A 22,844-nucleotide genomic window follows, 5' to 3' on the forward strand; every position below is an offset into this window, starting at 1 on the left:
ATTCAGAATGCAATTTGTGACTTACGTTTAGAAGTTGTAAATGGTGATGTGAGAAGCTAGCTTCTCTTCAAATTATGTTGGTTCTGAAAACAAGCCTAACTGATAATTGTGAAGAAATCGCAGGATCTCCCTACCTCATTCCTAAGCAACAACATAATACCCACCAAAACAAGAACAACGACAAAACACCAAGCTCTGTTCCTTCACTAAGGGAAGCTTGGAAATTCACAGATCTACTGCCCATTTTAGCCTCCATTCAATTTACCACATCTATTCAAATCTAGGACATCTTTGATTGTATGTACCACCGAGAAAGAAAGAGAGCTGCCAATTGAACTATGACACAATGTGTTGTCACATAGGATCTTTTTAATACTTTCTGAAACAGTGCTTTTAGACTTAGGTATAAATTTTTCAGTAATATGCATATTTAGAAAAGGAAAATATAAGCAAAATAAATTGATTAAAGTATTTATACAAATTCTGTACACAGAGTCTAATTCTCCTGAATCCCTTTTCACACAGAGCATCAATAAGTGTGTTTTTCCACACAATATCATTGATAATATAGCATTTCTTAAAAGGATGTCCTAGCCTTGTCTCTGAGATTTGCTTCCTGGCCAGACACTCATTCTTCAAGTTTGATGCTGGCATAATCCTATTTGACTAAAAGCAGAGTTTTCTTGTTCATCTGAATTATATGTCACTACAACCTATGTAGCCTCTCTATTAATGGCCAGAAGGAAGTTTCTGACAAACAAGTCCCAGGCCTTCACTATTGACCTGTGTGATACATGAATTGGTTATATTAGCCTCCTGTTGTTTTGGAATTTCTTTCATCTAATCTGACACATCTGGCAATTTCTCCTGCCTTCAACTGCATTTCTTAGCATATGGCTTTGACAAATGTAGTATTAAATTGCACAGAACTCAGTAAAATGATGAAATTCAAGTAGTTATAACCATGTTCACAAATACCAAGGCAATGCCAACTATATCAGGACTGCCACCTGGCCACTGGCTGTTTCTTTAATAGTAAGACACATCCCAGTTTCAGAGATGTTACTATGTGAGACCAAAGTACTTCTTAGAATTGCAGAAATACAGTATGTTAAACTATTAGGAATGATACATTCCACTGGTAAATTCTGATGGTATATATTTTTAATCAAAAAATTTTAATTTCTTCCCAGTTTTACTGAGATATCATTGACATATAACATTGTAGTAGTTTAAGGTGTACAACATGATTTGATATACGTATATACAAGTAAGTCCCGTACATACGAACGAGTTCCATTCCGAGAGCGCGTCCATAAGTCCAATTTGTTTGTAAGTCCAACAAAGTTAGCCTAGGTACACAACAAACACAATCAGCTATATAGTACTGTACTGTAATAGGTTTATAATACTTTTCAGACAAATAACACATAAAAAACAAACAAACAAAAAATAAAGAAAACATTTTTAATCTTACAGTACAGTACCTTGAAAAGTACAGTAGTACAGTACAACAGCTGGCATCCAGGGGCTGGCATCAAGTGAACAGGCAAGAGACTGGAGGAGGGAGATGAGGTGGGAGATGGTAGAGCTGAAGGATCGTCAGCAATAGGAGATGGAGGGCAAGCTGCAATTTCACTCATGCCTGACGTTGACGGAACACACGTTCACATCTGAAAGTTCACAACTTGAAGGTTTGTATGTAGGGGACTTACTGTATGGTGAAATGATTACCACAATGAGTTTAGTTAATATCCATTACCTTGCATAGTTACAAGTTTTTATTCTTGTGATGAGAACTTTTATGATCTGCTTTCTTAGCAACTTTCAAATATACAATACAGTATTGTTAACTGTAATCACCATGCTGTACATTACATCCCAGAACTTATTTTTCTTATAACTGGAGGTTTGCACTTTTTGACCACCCTCACCCATTTCCCCCCAATGACATATTGAACTATTAAAATATTCAGTGGTATAATACAGGGTCTTAGAGGCTGAGATACCAATTATTGCTACATTTACTAAACAAATTTGCACTTATCACCAATTATGTGTCTGGAATAATAATTAGGCTAATTTTAAAGTGCAATTTGCTAACTAGTGTTATTACCTTGAAGTTAAATCGCATGCATTCTTTTTTTTTTTTGGCCACACCATGAGGCTTGCAGGATCTTAGTTCCCAGACCAGGGATCGAACCCAGGTGCCAGCAGTGAAAGCACGGAGTTCTAACCACTAATACTTATTGGGTGCATTTAAGTGCCAAGCACTGGGCCAAGCCTTCCTGAAGTTTATAACTTGCTGATTAACAACATCTGAAACATTAAAATAAAAAATTAAGGCACCTAAGCTGAGTAAGGTGTATGATAAGCTCTCTGTTCTCTGAAAGCCTCTGTGAAGGAGTCTGGGTAGAAGTGGACCAGAAGAATAGGTAGAATATCACGAGATGGAGAAGAGAAGGGCATCTGAGAGACATGTCCCAGCATGAGCGAAAACATGGGGGCATGGCTTGGGAACTAATATTTATTAAGAGCCAACTATATTGCAGGAACTAATTTAATCTCAAATTAATCCTGTCTCCACTTAAATAATGAAGAAGCTGAGGCTCTTCTCATACTGCTGGAAAGTGGTTGAGTCATAATCCTAACTCAGATCTGTCAGGCTCCAGAGCCCGTGAGCTCCACATACCAGAAACTAAAATCACAAGAACAGGGAATTGGCATTTAGAAGTTGTGGGAGATAGATTTGGCTAAATGTGGGGAGAATAGAATGTGGTGTGTTACATAAACTGAGGGGGTCTGGATTTTACTTAGATAACATCTGACACTCTCTGAAAGTATTATATTTAAACTTTGCTATCTTTTAAAACAATAAATCTGATAACACCAGTCTCAGAGATAAAATAAATAAATAAAAATAAACAGATTTGTTTGTGCATTAAAAAAAATCCACCTAAGCCCATAAAATCTGAGGGAAATCTTCTCTTGGAAGGAAATTACAGAAAAATATTTAAATATATACATAACAGACAAAGCGTTATGTCAACATCACTCACAAATCTATAAGGAAAAGATAACAGTGGAAAAATGAGCAGAGTGAGAATACAAATTTTAGAGAAGACACAAGTGCCTTCTATACGTTAAAACACACTCAGGCCCAATAGTAATAACAAAATTAAAACAGTAATGAGATCATAGTTTTTCATCCATTAGATCAACAAAGATTAAAAAAAAAACACTGTTGGTAAAAGTGCAGGCAAAAGAGGGTTCGGACTCATTCATGGTAACAATGTAAACAACCTTCCTGAAGAGCAATTAGATGATACTTAATCAAAACCTTGAAAACAGGCAAATCTTCAACCTAGTAATTCCATACACAGGGAATAATCCTGAGGAAATAATCTTTGATGTGTAAAAAGAAGTATATTGTTCAAAGATGTCCGTCAAAGCATTTCTTATGGTGGCAAAAGATTAGAAGCAGACTTTATCATTAGAAGACTCACTAGTAGGGCTTCCCTGGTGGCGCAGTGGTTGGGAGTCCGCCTGCCGATGCAGGGGACACGGGTTCGTGCCCCGGTCTGGGAAGATCCCAGGTGCCGCGGAGCGGCTGTGCCCGTGAGCCATGCGCTGAGCCTGCGCGTCCGGAGCCTGTGCTCCGCAACGGGAGAGGCCACGACAGTGAAAGGCCCGCGTACCGCTAAAAAAAAAAAAAAAAAAAAAGACGACGACTCACTAGTAAATCATGATGTAAAATGCAACCACCAAAAATAATAGTGTAGATATATAATTACTCATACAGAAATTCAAAACATGATAAGTGGGGGAGAAGAGCTACTTTTAAACACATTATGCAGAATGTCCTACTTTGAGGTTTTTTTTTAATTTATTTATTTATTTATTGGCTGTGTTGGGTCTTCATTGCCGCACGCAGGCTTTTCTGTAGCTGTGGAGCGCGGGGGCTACTCTTCGCTGCAGTGTGCGAGCTTCTCACTGCGGTGGCTTCTCTTGATGCGGAGCATGGGCTCTAGGCTCACGGGCTTCAGTAGTGTGGCTTGCGGGCTCTAGAGCGCAGGCTCAGTAGTTGTGGCGCACAGGCTTAGCGGCTCCACGGCATGTGGGATCTTCCCGGACCAGGGATCAAACCCGTGTCCCCTGCATTGGCAGGTGGATTCTTAACCACTGCGCCACCAGGGAAGTCCCGAGTTTTTTAAAATGCAAATAGCTATGTGTAAATACTTAATACTGAGATTTGTAATATTCAAAACGTTAGCATGTCCACCTCTGGTACCAAAATTAAAGGTGGTATTTCAGTTATACTTTGCTGTGAAACAAACCACCTTACCACTTAGAGGCTTAACATAGCAAATTTTATTATTTACTGTTCCTCACCATTCAGTGGGCTGGTGTGGTGTGTCCTTCTGCTTCTCCTGCAGGTCTCCTGGGGCTCTCGCACGCTGCTGCTGCCAACTGTGGGGTAGGCTGGATTGGAAGGGCACACAGCCTCACTCACTCGTCGGACGGTTGGTTGGTGCTGGCTGTTAGGTGGGGCTCCTCAATTCTCCCTTTCTCAGATCTTAAATATCCTGGACAGGCTTAGTATCCCTGGTACAATGAAGTGATGAGTCAAAATGACAAAGAAAAAATCTGGAAAGGATACTTGAAAAAGAGGTTTTGAGAATTGATTAGTTCTCACTGGGAAAAAAAGTTCTTAAAAAAAGACTTTCTAAATAAATGGTTCTGAAGAACCTAGGGGCAGGACAGGAATAAAGACACGGACATAGAAAATGGACTTGAGGACACAGGAAGGGGGAAGGGTAAGCTGGGACAAAATGAGAGAGTAGCATTGACATATATACACTACCAAATGTAAAATAGATAGCTAGTGGGAAGCAGCCGCATAGCACAGGGAGATCAGCTCAGTGCTTTGTGACCACCTAGAGGGGTGGGAGGGAGACGCAAGAGGGAGGAGATATGGGAACATATGTATATGTATAGCTGATTCACTTTGTTATACAGCAGAAACTAACACACCATTGTAAAGCAATTATACTCCAATAAAGATGTTAAAAAAAAAGAGAGACTTTCTTACAGCTCTTATAATAATGATTTATATATTACCCTGTGTTTTTTAAAACGCTTTTTTGAGCACTTACAATATACCAGACTCTCGTTGAACTGCTTCAAGTGTGTTAAATGACTTAACCATCACAACAACCTTATGAGGTAGAAACTACCACTGTCTCCAGTTTATGGATGAGGAAACTAAAACACAGAGAGGTTAAGTACCCATGCAGTCTTGCTCCAATCTGCCTCATAACTATTACACCATTATATTGATTTTATTTGTGATTCCATTATTCATTTATATTCATCTTTTTCACAAATAACATGTAAGTGCCCCATTGTCAGTTTTTGCTCTATCTCCTATAGGTCTTCAGTAATGAACAGATTGATCAATCGATGATAACGTCCCAAGGAACAGCAGGCAAACCAAGGGAGGTCATCCAATCAGGAAGAGAAACGCTAAAGCCTTAGAAAGGAAGAGTTTCTGAGAGGAAAGTCAGATCGGTAGTCCTGTGTGTCAGCTAGTATTTATTTGGCTCCTGGCTGGTAGCAGGCTCTGGGCTCACCGTAGATACAGTAGTAAAGAAAGTAGGTATGATCCTGCTAACCGTCCCTGCCATGGTCTTGCTAACAGTCTGTCGGTAAAGACCAACCCCAGATGGCATCTAACGCTAGCCATGCTGCTCATTCAGTGCCCTTTCAACCAGCCCCTCCCGTCTTGGTGGGCATAAAAGCCAACATGCAGGGCTTCTGGAGAAAGCAGTCAGCGTGAACACTTAATACAGGCACCTAACTGCAAGTGTGGGAATTTTGACAGGAAAAGGGAGGAGAGAAATAGGACAGTTGCTGGAGGGAAAGGGAGAAATAAGTGGCTTTATTTCAAGACCAGGGACACTTGGCTGAAAGTCAGGCAGCTGGGTTTTCAGTTTGTGTCTGCCACTTTCCAACTGTGGGAATGAGGACACTTCATCTTGAAGACCGTAGTTTCTTCAACTGCAAAATGAAATTGTTCCCCCTCCTCAGCACAGCTGGAGAAACAGTGGTTCAATTAGAATAATTTGGATGAGGCCAGTCCAATGGCTGGGGAAAATGGGACACAGAAGTGGGGCGGGGAGCGGAGGAGATCTGACAGATGATTGTACAAAAACGAATTCCTAATTAACTCTTCCCCTATCTTGAACAGCAAATAATTAGAATAAAGTTGTCCTTTAGGCTACTGTCTCCTACTCTAGCCTAAAGAAAAAAGATCATAATGAGAAAAGGATTAGATCTTGTTGAAAATGGCTCAGAGGACTCTTCTCGACAGGACCTAAGGAAACGGTGACATTTGTTCAAGAGGAAGGGCTTCCTTCTTGCTGCCAGTTTTTTCCAGCAGCATCCAATCTGCTAATTCACAACTGCAGGAAGAATGATTTACATCTGATCTATTGACCCTCCAGTGATACTGTGTTTTGAGGGGGAAGCTCTCCATTGAACTAGAGTGATTAAGATCCCAAGTGAAGCACAAGGTCAGGTGGAGAGGGACTCCCTGAACTGGTCAGGCCCCAGAAGCTCCTGTTCACTGTTGTTCTTTGAATTGTAGGGATGACATAAGCAACTGAGCAGCCAGTTTCTTCAATGGGTTCTAGTCTGAGGTCACTGCATGGCTTGGACAGACCTTTCACCTCTTTAAACAGTAGCTTCCTTGCTGGTTTGGTATTTTATTTATTTATTTATTTGAATTTTATTTTATTTTTTTTATACAGCAGGTTCTTATTAGTTATCCATTTTATACATATTAGTGTATCTATGTTAATTCCAATCTGGTATTTTTTTTTCTTTTAAACTTTTAATACATTTCTGTGGTATTAAAATTGGGGTTGTACAAAAGTAAAAAATACCCCCTGCTCTTGTCTCTAGTTTCCCACTTGGCCCTCTAGAGGCATTCACTGTTAACAGTTTGTGTATTTTATAAATTTTCAGATTTATGGTGGGACATAAACAAGCATATATATCCCCACATACACTAGACACCCACACACACACTAGTATCCTATAACGGGGTTCTTATCATTTACGTGGGATACCATTCTACACCAGTACTTATAGAGCCACCATATATTTTTCTAACATCTGCATAGCATTAGGTAGAATCAAATGGAATTGCCATTTTTATAAGTCAAAAAGAGTCAAATACCAGCAATTTCATATGGTTCCACCTAATTGTACATCATTGATTAGCAAATTTAACATTTAAATTATTTCTTCACAAAATCTGAGCACCAATTAAGAAAAAAGGTTCCTTTTAGTTCTAAATTTCCGTAATTCTTTGCTTTGTTCCCATTCTTCGATGCCTGGGACAGGTAAGATAGTAACAGAGAATACTGTATGGAACAAAGATACAGGTATGGTTTAATTCTGCTTTGTATAATTAGAAGTCCGCTCTTAATACAATCTTAATGGTGAAATATGGTGAACATGCTCTAAGGAGAGTTGTGTTCTTTTTTGGGGAAACTGAGTTAGGGGTGATATCATCACTAATTTCCCTTGGTGATAATTTCCCAGCGTCTATGCCCCCTTCTTTTCTGTCCTTTTCTGGACCCTGTCCTTTCTCTGAATTATCAAAACGGTATGTAGAATCATAACTCTTGTTTCATGAAGTTTGTTAAGTAATTTGAACAGAGTTATCTGAATAGGCCACACTGTTCCTTTTGTATGAAGTATTTGGTGTTTGCAAGAGAAGTCAAGATAAAAAAAAATTCTGCTGTGTGCCCTCCATTTTCCAGGTAAAACTGTATCAGGAATCATGTGGGGATACTTAAAACTGGCCGATATTTTCAAGTTTTCTCCTGCCCAGATTTGTTTGGAAGAAATCCAGTCTTACCTATCTCAAAAATTCAGCAGGGACAAGCAGCTGAACTAAATTAAACCCGTGATTATTAAATTCTGTGTTTACCTAGACATTCTGGCATTTGGTTTGAAAGACAAAGCTTTTTGGAAGGGTTATTTAAATTCAGTTTTGCTACAGATTTTAAATTGGAAGAAAAATGGTAACAGAGTCAAGCTCTATAAAACATACCCGTTTGGGCTCATTACCAAGCTACTCTCACCAAGCAGTACTGACAGAGTTTGAAAAATGTTTTCCAGAGTTGAGATCCGCCACCTAGCAACCACTTTGAAAAGCTTCCTGTGCTGGCCCAAGACTACTCAAAATGCCCAGTTTTAAAATTGGTGGGTGTTTTGCTGTGCGTGGGCCACAGTCATTGAAGGGAGGATTAGAACTTTGTTTTTAGGGCAAAGACATGCAGATGAGAAGAATTGTTTAATTTAACTGCTCAACTGGGTTTTGGAATAGAGTTGGCAGGTTAAATACAAATTAATGATTGCCCCAGACATGCTGTACTAAAAATTATTTGTTGTTTCTCGGAAATTCAAATTTGACTGTGCAGTCTGTATTTTTATTTGTTCAATCTGTCAACTCAGTTTTGGAGAGAATTTTGTAGTGCAGAGTGGGGGAATATTCATAGAATATACATCACATATATTCACTTGATCCCCCAAGGCTACTGATGTTGTGGATCTAAAGTACCTTTCCCAGAGCACTGGCTATTGGACCTAGCAGGGGGCCTGAAGCATAAGAGGCCACAGGTAGGGCGGGAGCTAACAGAAGGGGACAAGGAATCAACCCGATGTTACACCCTGGGAAGCTAAACTGAGGGGAGGACAGGCAAAGGAAGGGGCTAGCTGTGCAGGAGCAGGTCTCACAGGGTGGAATGGTGCCAGGTGAGGAGGGGGCACTGCCTAGACATCTGGAGGAAGCGGGAGTGGTGTGATGTCAGCATTCATTTCATTTTTAAGGAACAGAGGAGGGGAAGTAAAGCCCTCTACGTAAATGTGCCCTCTGAAGCTTGGGCTGAGATGGAAGAGGTGCAACCTGGCATCCCATAGAGGTCACTGCCACCTCCACGCAGCGTCCAAACAATCCTTAGGTCGCTTAAAGCAGCCTGGAGAGCCAGCCTGGGGCTGCGAGGCTTTGTCAAGGCCTTGCCCTTCCAGCTTCACCTGGCCCAGTTCTGAGCTTGGGAGAGGCTGTCACTTTGTCTTCAATCCAGATCACAGCCCCCATCCCCACCCCAGAAATCTGCAGCCTCTGCTTGTTAACCCAGTGGCACAAAATAGTTAAAACAGAATGCATTTGTGTTTCCTATGTGTTTGCACATTATTGAACATCTCCTGAAGGACACATGAGAAACTGCTAAATGGGGTGTGGAGAAAAGGGAACCCTCCTACAGTGCTGGTGGGAATGTAAATCAGTGGAGTCACTATGGAGAATAGTAGGGAGGTTCCTTAAAAAACTAAAAATAGGGCTTCCCTGGTGGCACAGTGGTGGAGAGTCCGCCTGCCGATACAGGGGACACGGGTTCGTGCCCCGGTCCGGGAGGATCCCACATGCCGCAGAGCTGCTGGGCCCGTGAGCCATGGCCGCTGAGCCTGTGCGTCCGGAGCCTGTGCTCCGCAACGGGAGAGGCCACAGCAGTGAGAGGCCCACGTACCGCAAAAAAAAAAAAAAAACAACAAACTAAAAATAGAACTACCATATGATGCAGCAATCCCACTCCTGAGCATACATTAGAGAAAACTCTAATTCAAAAAGATACATGCACCCCATTGTTCATAGCAGCACTATTTACAATAACCAAGACATGGAAGCAACCTAAGTGTCGTGGACAGATGAATGGCTAAAGAAGATGTGGTATGTTTATACAATGGAATATTTTACTCAGCCATAAAAAGAATGAAATAATACCATTTGCAGCAACATGGCTGGACCTGGAGATTATCATACTAAGTGAAGTAAGTCAGAGAAAGACAAATATCATATGATATCACTTATATGTGGAATCTAAAAAAAGTGATACAAATGAACTTATTTACAAAACAGAAACAGACTCACTGATGGACGTAGGAAACAAACTTATGGTTACCAAAGGGGAAAGGGGTGGAGGGATAAATTAGGAGTTTGGGATTAACAGATACACAGTACTATATATAAAATAGATAACCAACAACGTCCTACTGTGTAGCACATGGAACTATATTCAATATCTTGTAATAAACTATAATGGAAAAGAATCTGAAAAAGAATATATATATATATATATATACTGAATCATTTTGCTGTACACTAGAAATTAACACAAGATTATAAATCAACTATACTTTAATTAAAAAAAAAAAGAAAGAAACTGATAGCTGTGGCTACCTGCGGGGAGAGGACTGGAGTATGGGAGTGGTTGGGCGGGGTTTTGAATGGAGGTATATTTGCTCCCATTCCTTGCATACTCACTGATTTTATTTTCCTATGTGTATATATTACTGACTCAAAATAAAAATTTAAATGTGATGACTATGATAAATTCAGTCCAGAATCTGACTCATGTTTCAACTTGCATCTTTGATTTAAGATGACTCATGACAATAAGGTGTTTTAAAATAAATGCCTTTATATACTGTCTCTGTTAAAGAGGCCTGGAATCTGACATTTCAGCATACTTTCTGGAAAATTTGCTCCTGAAATCAATGACAAATTAACCCCTGACAGAAAGGTTTGCTTATCTTTTTAAATGTTTACTCTGAGTTCGGTGCCATGTTGTTTTTACATATAGGTATATAAAGCTCAAAATGAAAATTTGATGGAAACTACATCAGTCTTTTATATCTTTTTTAAAAAAATAAAAGCAATACTGAATCCCACCTTGTAAGTTCTGTTAGGCCAGGTGTCTGTCTCTTTTGTTCAGTAATGGATCCCTAGGACCTAGAGCCGTTCATGGCACATATCACATGCTCAATAAACAGTTGTTGAATGAAGCAATACATGATCAATATAAAAATTCAAGCATCACAGAAAAATATGGTACAGAATGTCAATTTCCTCTAATCTCTTTCCTCCCAATTATCAGTTATTCGAGTCGCTTAAAATAAAAGAACATATCATTTACTTCTTAAGGAGTAAAAGTGTCATCATAAGTATGTTTTTAAAAAAGTTAATTGAATGATATCATAGAGAATGAAAAGACAAGCAACAGAAGGCAGGAAAATGTTTGTAACAGTAACTGGCAAAGGACTAGTGCCTAAAATATGTAAAGAACTCGTTCCAATCAATTAGAAAAACTGGCAAAATACTTGAACACACATCTCATATTAGAGGAACTCCTAATGGCCAAAATCATATGAAGAGTACTCTCATTTAATCATGAGAGAAATGAAAATTAAAACCACACAGTCAACAGATGGACAAAAACGTTGAAGTCTCACAATACTAAATGGCAATGAGTATCCTGAGCAACCGGAATGCTCATATATGGTCTGTGAGTGTGGAAATTGCTTAACTCTGTGTAGATAAGTCCACGACATTATCTTCCAAAGCTGAATATACAGCAATTCCACCCCTAGGTATGCAAGAGAAATTCATTAACACAGCAAAATCGAAACTGGCCAAAATTGAAAACTACCCAATGATCTGCCAGCAGAAGATGGATCTGAAAATATGGCAGAGTCCTACCACGGACTTCTACACAGCAGTGAAAACGAACAAAGGTCATCTTCAGGCAACAATATGGATAAAGCTCACCAACATGCAGTCGTCATAAAGTTTTATTATGATTTCCCTAGGGGATCAGCAGGTGGCTTCAGTGGACAGACTCCTCTAGCAATTCAGAAATGCCCCAGGGCTGGAATAGTTCCATGTAGACAGCCAGCTCCACCCGCGGGCTGAAGGGTCATGGGGGCTCGGTGAGGGGAGAAGAGGTTCATATAACGTCACTAAAGGGGTTTGTGGGTAAAGGGTAGACTGTGAAGCCAGGAAAACCTTCTGACAGTGACATGAAGTCCCTGACATAGAGATCAGAGGGCAAGTCTGGGGCTGAGGCTGCCAGAGCCTCTACTGGGGTCTGTGCCCTGGGGCTCTCAGGCCTGGCTGTGGGTTGAGAGAGTGAGTTTTGCTGAGATGGGGATTCTCAAGCACCTTGGTAAACACAGGCTGCAGAAACCTCAGACTAAGGAATCCACAGCGGCAGTAGCTCTGGGTCAGTTGTCTGTGGCCTGGGGTCATTGTTGCTGTTCTTATGACTGCTGCTGCCTCTGCCGCTGAAGGTCTTAGGCCCAGTTGTTCTTGAAACACATATGAATTTGTGCTCAACTCAGGTTGTGTTTCAGACATACCTCCCTTTTTTATAAGTTGGCTCTCTCATCTTCTCTGACTATTTCCTTAACTCCTGTTGCTGTCTCCTGCTGTAGTGGTGTGTTGCTGGCCCTGCCTTCTTTTCCTAACTACTGTGTGATCACGTACCTCTCTGTCATCTGTGACATCGGCTCCTTCCTCCTAGACCCATGAGTTCCAGAGGTGCTCTCATCCTTCACTACTGCCACTTATGCCTGTTGTCATCAGTTTGTTCTGAAGAATCACCCTGAGTTTGCTCTACAAACATGAAGCACTGTGAATTTTAGGGGGTTTCTATGAAGGGGTGGAGATGGAGTTTGTACTTGTGAAAAGATAATCAAAATCTGAGCTCCACCATTTTCTAGCTGAGTCTCTGAGGAAGCCCCTAAATCTCTCTGAACTTTATTTCCTTATCTTTAAGTGGCGCTAAAAATACCAGCTGGGACAATCCCCAGATCAAATGTAAATATGGAATTAGAAAATGCTTGTGGGAAAGACTCTGTAAACGCTATACAAAATAAAGACAGACATTTTATTACTGATTCACAGGGGCAGAATTCTCAAAGGCTAGTGCACATATGAATCACCTGAGAAGAACTTTCAAAACACTCAAGGTCAGCTCCTGCCTAGGCCACCATGGTCTTCCGGTCTCCAGAGGATTTTCATTTTGTTGTCTGGGTCAGTGCCCATGAATCTGTATTTTATAAAGTACTCAGGTGAGTTTAATGCAGGTCATCCTTTGACCTCACTCTGAGAAAACACTGGTTTCACTTTAGGTAATAATAACTATTTCATATACATATATTATTTGTTCAAAGAAATTCCTAGCATTTCCAGATGAACAGAGGGGACATTAATATTGAGTATCAAGTTAGGGATGCTATAGGAGTTCTCTGGGAAAACTGGAAAACTTTCTTGATGGCATGATAAATAGAATTTGAATAAGCAAAAAGAGGAGGTTTTTCCTGGCCAAAGGTCTAACGTGTGTATACATTTATACAATATGTGTGTGTGTGTGTGTGTGTGTGTGTGTGTGTATATATATATATATATATATACACCATGAGCTAATTGTTTATATTCTTTTTGCATTTTAATGTTGGCTGGTTAATCCTTTCCTTATTGAACATGAGCTACTTGCATATCTAGAAAAATAGTCCTTTGCTGATTATATATTTTATAATATTTTTCCAGTTTGTTGTCTTTTCACTGTCTATGTACTCATTGCTTTACTGATCCAAATAAAAGGTTTCAGTATTTTCTTTTATGTCATAATTTAAAAGGTCTATCCCATTCTATGATTATTTTAAAAATTACCCACGTTTTCTTCTGGGCAGTTATGGCCAGAGGGCATATCTTATAGTGGGTGTTTTGGCACTAGTCATAGGGACCTCAGCAAATATGGTTTCTTTCCCTTCTTTCCACTTAAGTTCTATAAATCACTGAATCAGTTGCTTTATTTATAGTAACTCTTAATTTTACTATAAATTAATAAATAAATGTCTGAACTTTACTACGAGACCTAGAGAAGTCTTAAAATGAATAGGAGTCTCCTTCTTTCCCTATCCTCTGAGCTTCAATAGCAGAAGACTTGCCTGTTTTTCGAAAGCTGGAAAAGTTAATGATGAAACTGCTTGAACCACACTTTTTGGAGGGTAGTTTTTTTTTTTTTTTTTACATCTTTATTGGGGTATAATTGCTTTACAATGGTGTGTTAGTTTCTGCTTTATAACAAAGTGAATCAGTTATACATATACATATGTTCCCATATCTCTTCCCTCTTGCGTCTCCCTCCCTCCCATCCTCCCTATCCCACCCCTTGGAGGGTAGTTTTTTATATTCCTTTCAGTATTACTCAACTACTTGGATTTTATAGCTTTTCTTGAGTCAGTCTTTGTTTCTGTATTTTCCTAGATTCGCTTTTTCCTTAATTGTCTTAACTGCCTCTGTTTCTAAGATCAGTTATATTTTCTGTCTCATTATTAACATTCTGTACTTTTTGCATTATTATTTACTTAACATTGCCATACAAGTTTGTCTGTTTAAATTTGGCATTGTTTTCCAAATGCTTCTCAAGTTTATTTATCAATGGTACCGACCTTTTCTAATTTGTTAATTTCTGCTTTTATCTTTAATAATGTCTGTGTTTTTCTTTTGTTTATTTGTTTTGTTCTTTTTCTAATTTCTTGAATAGTTTGCTCACACATTGTATCAGCCTGGATTCAATCAGGAGAGAGAAACCATATAATTTACACAGGGAAAGTTAAGTATGAAGAATTATTAACCACAACAAAGGATTAAAGTAATTCTGCATTGTCCAGTAAGAAGTAAAGAGCGCTCTAAAGATTACAGAAACAGCAAACGTAAGGCGCAGCCACTACCCGTGGGGCTGAGATGGAGCCCCCAGGGTGTGGGATGGCGCTGAGATGCAGATCTTGTTGAAGGGGTTGCTGCCCTGGCTCACCGGGTAGCAGAAAAGTCATTGTATTGCTGTGCCGGTGAAACTTGCTAGAAATCTGTCCTCTTGGAGTTTGCTAAAAATCTGCCCTTAAGGGTGCCAGGGAAAGCGATTCATAGGGAGGTGTCTTAATGGAGGCACGTAGCTGAGGAACTGCCCAAGGTGGGTGCTAGGGCAGGCTTCTGGCCATGGGGTGCTGCGGTCAGTTGCACACACCAGGAGCAGAGCTCTGGATGGAGAAGCTGAGAGTACTGCAGGAGCCTGCCCTGGAGAAGCTACCAGCTCTGCAGCAGGCAGAAGAGCTCCTCTACAAAACCTACAAGGGAGGGTGTATGGCAGTGGGGGGCGGGGGTAGCTGCTGATCTCTGGGTGCTGCTGGCTGCCATGCACTACAGAACCTGAGGCCTCTGCAGGAGGTAAGCCACCCACTTACAGTGCAGGAGCCCGCCTCACAAGTGCCACAGAACAAGGAAGCAAGCCCCTTTCCTTCTGCAGTGCTTCTGCAGCACTCTATACTCATACAACTTCAGTGTCAGCTAGCAAAGAAAATATATTTAAAGGGCCCAGGTCCATTTTCACTGAGCTGTCTAAAAGGGTGAATTTGGACATAAGAGGCAATCAATAGGTAACTAGCACACGTGTTTTCATTAATTCTTACTGAATAATAAAAGCATTGAAAGAGATGCATTTTGTCCCAAGTACACTTCTCATAAATTTAAATTTTGTGTTGTCATATTTATATGTTACTACTGTTTTCTAATTAGTCTGTTATTGAAACCGTATACAGGCCCCTGTGACCCTGTTTTTGAAGTAAAAGGCTTTTGCTTTGGTCTTCCAGGCCTCCCCTGAGTTGCAAAGGGCTGGCTCAGAGAGGTAATGATCAGGAAATGTGAAGATGTAGAAACAAAGAATAACTGTTGGGCTGGAAAACTGGTAACACTTTAGATTATAAATCAGCCACATAGCAGAGTCTCTGAACTCCCAGGTCTCTGAAAGCTATAAAGGTCTGGCCCACATTCCTAAATTGTTTTTATAGGAAGCAGACCCTCACCAGATGGACACTGCTGACTGAAAGCCTGTAGACCCCAGACCAGTTGAAACTAGAAGATTGACGATGCTCTAAACTTCACCTTGATGCCAACTAATCTGAGAACTGAGCACAAGTTGATCACATTCCCCACAGCCCCCTCCCTCACACTGCCTTTAAGAAACCCTTCCCAGAAAGCCGTCAGGGAGTTCAGGTCTTTTAAGCACTAGCTGCACATTCTCCTTGCTTGGTGACCTGCAATAAACACTGTACTTTTCTATACCGTGACCAGCTGTCATTAGATTGGCTTTGCTGCACATTAGGCAAGCTCCAGGCTCAATAACATTATTAATTCTTTCACTTTCTATGACTCAATAGTTATAGATATACACTCTATTTTTAGTTTATAGGTGGACTTTCATTTCTTATTTAATTATGTATTTTTTTGCTTTACAAATATTTACTTGTATTATACTGCAGTCAAAGAATGTGCCCTTACTAGTTATACTATTTGAGATTTATTAAGGTTTCCTTTACAACATTTGGTGAATGCTCCATGGATTTTTGAAAAGAATATATACTGTCTATGTGGCAAAAAGCTCAATACATATACTAATTAAGGTTTAATTAAATAATCTTTATTATATTTGTTAACTTGGTCTATAGAGAACTGACAGAGAGATTAATGCCTCTGTGATTGTTTTCAATTTGTTACTATAATTTCCCACAAATTTTATTTTGTTTATTTTTATGTTGAGTCTTTTGACACATAAACACTCATTAATGGAGTTTGGAAGAGCATATCCAATTTTTATCATAGTATATTTGCCTAGATGCCTGGCACAGGGTAGATATTTAATAAATACATATTTAATAGTGGTCTTAAATTTTTTAAAAAATCATTTTTGGATGTATTTATTTATTAGCATCAATATCATATCACTTATATTGTTTGAAATATATTCAATATCCTGTGATAAAGCATAATGGAAAAGAATATGAAAAAGAATATATATAAATGAACCACTTTGCTGTATAGCAGAAATTAATACACATGGTAAATCAACTATACTTCAATAAAATTTTTTTATATATATATATATATATATAAATTTATGATTCCTCAGATTAATCCCTTCCCTTTGTACTTTTGATCCTTTTATTTGACTATTGATTTTTTTCTACTCCTACTTAAAGAGTCCAGGATTAGAATTTGCCAATTAAGAGAAAAAAAAACTTTGTCTTATTAAAACTTTTAGCCCATAATAATAATAAAGGGGAAAGAAGAATTTTCCATTTTCTGTAGTTCTACGTTCTAGATTGGGTATTCAGTTGACTGCAGATAGAGCCTGTGGGAAGTAGCTCTTGATTAAGTTGTTACTTCTTAGCCACAGCTTACAGCATTTCTGCCATCTGGAGTCCAGGGTCAGTGCTGGGGACGCTCTATTGTTACCATATCCAGCGCATGAGCACAGTGGGTGGGAAAGTTCATATCCAGACCTTAAGACTGATCAGAGACTAATGAGTCTACAGAGGCCAAAAGGTAACTCACCTGTACAAAATAGCCCAGGGAGACCTGTGGGAGCCTGGAAAATGCACGCCTTGTCTAAAAGGAACAGCTGCTACTCAGCTTCAGTCTATCGTTGGCACGTGGGAATGTGGGCTCAGCACCGCCAGAGAGAGCTTTTGATTCAAGAGAAACCAGAAACCCAGATTTTTTTTTTTTTAATGCAAAATCTCCCACTTTTTTAAACCTTGGCAACAGTTTGAAGTTTTAAAAATATTCTGTGGACCAACCATGTGTGGTCCTTACAAAACCCATCTGTGGCCTACTAGTTTGTGACCTCTGCAGTAAGAGTTGTTTCAGAGGAGGCCAGGTTTATTTAGAGAGGGTGGCAGTAAATCTCGAGGTCTAAGCACTAAGAGCCTGGATTAATTTTATGAAATGCTGAACAGCTTCATTGTCCCTCACAGTTCCTGAGAGGCTAATCAATCGAGAGAAGAGTTGCTGGGGCAAAGGAATAGCAACTTTATTTGGAAAGCCAGCAGACCGAAAAGATGGTGGACCCGTGTCCCAAAGAACCATCTTCCCCAAGTTAGAATTCAGACGTTTTTATACTAACAGGGGAGGGGGCAGAGTCCTGGTTCCAGCCAGACTTTAGAGGGGATGTGTTCATGTCTTCCTTCCTGCACAGGTGGGCCTGGTCAGAATGTTTCCTGTGAGCTAAACAAAGGTGTTTTAGCTTAACACTCATTACCTGGGAGGCAGGGTTCCCAGAGATGGGCCATTGTGTATAATTTAAGCTTAGAGGCAACATCCCTTTAGCGATTAACTTGTAACAGAACACGAAGTTTCTTCCCTATAACCCATTGGGGGAGATTGATTTTTTTTTTCTCCACTTCTGATACACCATCCCCCTTGCCCACATCAATAGTAACCCAGGCCTGAGCCAACCAGCAAACAACATTTCTGAGACACAGATCGGCCACGGAGACTTTACTGGATGAGGTTTACAGATTTTAGAGCTAGAAGAGACCCTGGAGCCTAACCAGTTCAGTCCACTTATTTTCAGATGAGGAGATGAAGCTCTAAACGGGTGATACAACTTGGCCAGGGCTATGTAGCTGTCTAGAGGTAGAAAGGAGACCATAACCAGTCTCTGCACTCTACCCGCCTTATTTAAATTCATTATGTTACCTTTAAAAACAAACAACTTGCTTAGAGGCATTTTGCATTGATAATTCTCTTACAACTATTATTATTTACATACTTTTAAAACTTGACCTAATTCCCACCCTATTACCATATAATACACCTCCTCCCTCTGAACTCAAAATAATATGTTAATACCACTCATTTTACAACTGTATCAATCAAGACTCTTAGCTACTAGAGACAAAAAGCCAAAGTACACTTGCCTTAGCCAAAAACTTCTGTTTTTCAACCTAGAAGTCCATTGGTGGCACTGCTGGATGCAAGGGTTCAATGATGTCACCTGGTCCTCTCTGCTTCTCCTGGTGCACTGGCTTCTTTCTCTTCTGGAGCCGAAAGCTTCCTCTATGCAGCTGGGAAGATGGCTGCCAGCAGCACCAGGCTTACATAGTCAAATCTAGTAACAAGTGGAGAGAAGTTCCTTCTCTCAAAATTTGTATGTCACTCTCAGAGGGAGGCTCTGATTCTTGTGTTTTGTGTCTGGCCCTTGGACCAATTTCTGTGTCCAGAAGAATATGCTACTGTTTTATAGGGTCCAGATTGCATCCTGTTTCCGACCCTGCCAGGGAGAAAGATGAGGTACTGAGATGGAAGCCTTCACTAGGAAAATGAGGATGGGCAAGAGTATTGGATCTTTATAAATAATAGCTATCAGAGACCACTAAAGCAATTACACAACCAATACTGTTGCAGCCCAGTATAATTATGTTTGGGAAATAGAATAGGAACCTGCTCAGTTCCTGTGCATTCAGGAGATAGGCTTGGTTGAGGTCCAGGAGAATGTATCCAGCGATGGCAGGATTGGTTATTTATGAGGAAACAGAATACTCTAAGGAGAGACATAAAGCGGTGTCAAGGACAGGAGAGAGATGGGGGTGAGGAGAGGTGGAGATGAGGTAGGGAATGCTTTGATGAGTTTTTGCACAAAGCCGACTTGGTTGGTCTTACCATGACAGCAGTAACTTGTCCTACAAATGGGTTTTTAAGTTAATAGAAAACTCCTGACAAATAACACTTTTTAACAGATGCCAGACTTAGAGCAATTGCTGAGGGAAAGTATAAATTGGTTTAAACTTTTTGAAGTTTACAGTGAGTATGCCCTTTGACTCAGCCATTCCCCTTCTCAGAATTAATCCTAAGGAAATATTTATATATGGAGATGGTGTTGTAAGCATTTAATTGCTGTTATGAGTTGCAAAAAGATGGAAACAAAAGACGGAAACAACCCAAACGTCTCACAGTGTAAGATTGGGTAAGCAAAGAAATCATTACAAATACAAACAAAGGAATGTATTGCAGCCATTTAAAATGCTGCTGCAAAAGAGTATTTAAAGAAATAAAAATCTGTTCATAATATTATGTTGCATGAAAAAACAACTTCCAAAATGGTTCAAGATTAATTAACTTTTATTATACTCTACTATACACCAGGCAGTTGTATTATCCGATTTAATCTTTACAATTCTTTTTTTCTCGGTTTTTTTTTTTTTTTTTTTCTGTTATCCGGGCCCTTCTCTGTTTTGGCCTCTCCCGTTGCAGAGCACAGGCTCTGGATGCGCAGGCTCAGCGGCCATGGCTCACGGGCCCAGCCGCTCCGCGGCATGTGGGATCTTCCCGGACCGGGGCACGAACCCGTGCCCCCTGCATCGGCAGGCGGACCCTCAACCACTGCGCCACCAGGGAAGCCCAATCTTTACAATTCTATGTAGTGGTTATTATCATTTTCCCCATATTACTTAACTCCTCCTAACTTCATTTCCTTCTCTATAAATGGGATACTGTTGAGACTGTCAGCTGGAAGCCACATGCCTGGATGTAGAGCGGCTCTGTTATTACTATCTATGTGACTTTGGACAAGTTACTTTTTTCATCACAACCACTCTTAAAAATGTACTTTACATTGCAAATCAGTAATCATATGCACACACAGACACTGTATTAATGGAAAGAAAAATTTTCAAAACAATACTTATTCTTACTACTTCGGATGCATTCCAGTATTTTCTTTTCTATACAATTCCATTCCATTCCATTCTTATCTACTTTATTCTATTCCATTTTATTTTTTTTTAATGATGGTTACAGCCCACCAAACACAACCCACCAATGGTGTCGTGCCTTACACTCAACAGATGCTCAGTAAATGGCAGCTATTATTTTTGCTATTCTACTTCTTCTTTCTCCTCCTCTCCCTCCCCCTTCTCCTTCCTCTTCCTGTTATTATTATTGGTAGTAGCAGTAGCACTGAGATTGTGAGCGAAGGTGGTTAAAGGCAGTGCCCTTTAAAAACAGTAGAGAGGTGGGTAGATTCCCTGCTTCAGAGCGTGGAAAGTAGTCCATAAACACAAGGCAAATTGCCACGATGATTATAAATGTACCAGTTCTAAGAGAACAGGTGGGTTTATCCTGTACTTAAATTCAATTGTCAATGATGGCAGTAAAGCTGAAAATTTGTTTTAGGGAGTCAGCCAATACTAAAAGAAGGAGACAGAAGACTAGATTGGCTGTCAAACTTCAGCAGTATTAAGACTCAGTTACAGGTGACAGAAAATCAAAACCAGGATTTTTGGAAAAAATAATTTATTGGTTTATGTATGGAAAGATGCAGCAGTAAACCTACTGGCTTCAGTACTGTTAGGTCCAGGTGCTCAACAAAGTCCTCAGAAAACTGTTCTTTTCTACCTTTTGGTTATACTTTACTACACTGGCTCCCCTCTAGCCAGGATTTCTTTAATGGTGGCCTCTGGCAACTGAATCTCTAAGTCTGGAAGAAAGAGAAAGTCTCTCTTGCCAAGTTCCAGTAAGTCTTGGGCCTGGCTCTCATGGACTCACATTGCGTTCCATCTTGGACCCAACTGCTGCAACCAGGGGTTAAGTTGCTGTGACTGGCCAGGATCCCCAGAACCATATGGACTGAATGAGAAATAGGTGGGTTGTCAAAGGAAACCAGGGTGCTGCTACCAGTAGTGGGGAGAAAAAATGTGGGTGCACAAAAAAATGTCCACTATAGTTAGTAACAGTACAGAGAAAGATGGAGGGTCCCAGAAACCCACATAAAGTGAGTGGTCAGAAGAGGTTAAAAATCCAGGCATGAATCACAGACAAATGTTTGAGCAGCAACAACAAAAGAATTCAGAACTCCAGAAATCTTATGTGCTTCGCCCATCTAGTATGTGCAGAGATCTGGTCAGGAGTACCCTTCTGAGATAAGGAGGAAAGAAGAGACCTAGGGCAACGAAACTGCATCAAACTAATGAATATTATCTCATTTAATTAACCAAAAGTTGGTCCTTAGGCGACCCGGGGGTGGGTGGTGGTATTTCCATATACACACAGGAGAAAACTGAGGTCATACAGCTAGAAAGTGATGGAGTTGGTATTTCAACACAGCTGTGTCTTACCTAAAGCCCACGCTCATTACCTCTGCCTGAAATTGTCTTCCCGTATTTTCCTGACTGAATTCCCAATTACACTTAAGCCTGTCAAGATTTATCATACATCTTGGGGCTCCCATTACACGTCACTCACACCCCTGCAGAATCTTTTAACATGATACTGTAATTAGTTGTTAAATATGTCAATGGTCTCTAGACTTCATTGATCATGCACTCTTATTGGTCAAAACTTTGGGGGCAGCCTCCTCTATATGTATTTTTATTTATTTATACTTACATGTATTTATAATAGAAATATACTTATTACATATTTATAATACTTATGTTACTATTAACATTAGATGGCGAGGCCCTTGAGGACAGTGGCTATTGTGTCATCTTTAGCCAGTGCCTAGCACAGTACCTGATATATGCTATGGTGACAGGATTCTCAAATAAAACATTTTGAACATACACTTTCAAACGTGATCATGATATAATTGCCCATTATAGCTAGACGTTTGCCGTATGTTGTCTCAGAAAATGTAATCCTCATATTAATTCTAAAAGATAGGCACTATGCTTCCCATTTTACACTGAGGAATCTGAAGTTCAGAGCAATTACGAGTTCCTACAGTCACCCTGTAGGTGGCAAAAATCATACTCTAGTCCAGGTTTTCAGATGCCTCAATGATGTTACTGCTAAACACTATGTTAAGATCTATTTTAATACATAAAGTGACAATGAGTCAGAATATTTTAAATTGATGCTGTTCTGGAGAATTTAGAATATCTGGCTATTAACTAATTAATTACTCATTAAATAGCCTTACGGTATTGACATTTCCCCTAGCTTTTGCTTTGTCTTTCTAACTGGATTATAAGGTCCTTACGTGTGTGTGATTCTTTACATTTTTCTACCTCTCCTTGCATTGCTCAGATGCTTCACAGATGCTTTTGGCTGGATTATTTTTGAGAAGGACCAGGGAAAGATGTGCCCAGGAGTG

This window comes from Aethalodelphis obliquidens, unplaced genomic scaffold (genome assembly GCF_003676395.1).
Source record: "Aethalodelphis obliquidens isolate GAN/ISIS:26980383/991018 unplaced genomic scaffold, ASM367639v1 scaffold81, whole genome shotgun sequence".
NCBI classification, from domain to species: Eukaryota; Metazoa; Chordata; class Mammalia; order Artiodactyla; family Delphinidae; genus Aethalodelphis; species Aethalodelphis obliquidens.